The sequence below is a fragment of the Atta cephalotes genome (assembly GCF_000143395.1).
Source record: "Atta cephalotes unplaced genomic scaffold scaffold00009, whole genome shotgun sequence".
NCBI classification, from domain to species: Eukaryota; Metazoa; Arthropoda; class Insecta; order Hymenoptera; family Formicidae; genus Atta; species Atta cephalotes.
In genome coordinates, this window is record NW_012130073.1 from 6,617,352 (window position 1) to 6,619,188 (window position 1,837).

A 1,837-nucleotide genomic window follows, 5' to 3' on the forward strand; every position below is an offset into this window, starting at 1 on the left:
ACTCTCTCTCTCTCTCTCTCTCTCTCTCTCTCTCTCTCTCCCTCTTCCCCCGGCCCTCCTCGTCTCCTATCCTTTTCTTCTTCCTATTTTGCAACCTCTTGCGGTTTTTCCACCTCGTTTTTCTGATCTCATCCTCGGCCCTATCAGACTTCTTTCTTACGAATTCTGTCTTAACGAATCCCTAAGGAGATTTCATCGATTTCAATCCATAATCCGCGTTCAACGTATTCTATTGCGGACATCCCGTTCCCAGTGGAGCGGAGAATTTATCGGCTATTTCCAACAATTTGTGCCTATTATATACCGTCTAGGTGGAAAATGTTTCATTAATTTAGCACTGTCGCGTCACCATCATTCTCGACAAAGTAACGAAGTTAATTTGTACCGCGACAAAGTGGATTGTATTATATCGTGTCGCGTTATATACGTATATACTAGTTTTCTTTATTAAGACGACGAAGTCTTTCAATTTGTACTCCGCACCTGAAGCCATCTAGTAAAGTCGCGTCGATAAGAGACACCAGAAGTTCTCAATAACGTTCTCTAGCTTACGATGGCCAAAGTTCGTCGACTTCGACCGAGTTTTACTGCAGAAGTTTGGGTAAATGTTTGTCGAAAGAAACTCGTTTTTCTATTGTAGGAGAAACAATTATTTATTTTATATCTATATCTAAATATTGAATCATAAAAATAACATTAATATCTAACGCTATGATAAAAATTAGTCGTTTATAATTCTGATTATATATGGCATGAAATTGAGATTCGAAAAATATATGTACCTAGATAATATCTATTCCAACATTTAACTTTGACTTGCTTTGATAATTGGCGCTTCTCTTACTTAGTTGAGATATATGTATTCAATACTTCTAAAGACTAATAGTCTATAATAATAATAATAGTAATATGCAAAACAGTAATTTGTATTTTTATTTATCATAAAAATTTATTGAGCCAAAAGATTTATATTTATCATCATTGTCTTCAAAGAATGTTTCCTTTTAAGATATACACATTTATCCGTTCATCGAACCAGCATTATCTATACATATATAGAAACAATAGATACTGCAATCGCTTTTCATCGCTAAATCAGAATGGTCAAGGAAGTTTGCACGCAGCCGGAAGTGGATACGTGCTTGGCGTTGGTGCGTACCTGACGAAGAGAAATGACCAGCTAGACCAAACCATAAATCCAAGTGCGGCGAATTAATCGCGGCGGTGTCGGCGGCGGCATTGCCGAGCGAAACTCGTTGCAAACTAAACTAAACTAATCTAAACTCGTCTAAAACTGCCGCCAAGACCGTTGAGAAGCCTAAGATGGTGCGTATTTCGACGCTATACTGACTGCGCAACACATTTCTGGCACGCAATGATCTATCAAGCTCATCTCTTTTGTTGAGTAGTGAAAATATAAGAAATGTTTATTACACAATATATGCAACATTAACATTTCTAGTGCAATATTGTTTTTGCTATAGAATTTAAAACCTGCATCTGGAATATTAAATTAAAAATAAGAATAGAAAGAAAAGGATTTAAATTATTTAAAAGAGATTGCAAATTATTTTTGTGTCAACTCTAAATGTACATCGTGCTTTATAAGGTCAGCACATCTAACATACGTGACCACGTGATCGTAAATGGATTGCTCACACGTAACACGTTTCGCGTTTGAGGAAAACTTAATAAATTTATTGCGCGCATTTTACACCGTCTTACAGTAAATTAAAATATATTGTAGCACTGTATGTGTATGTGACACTGGTTTGATAACAAGAGTATTCGAAACATATTTTCCAATAAAGCTGTTTATAACGAAAGAAAGGGAGAA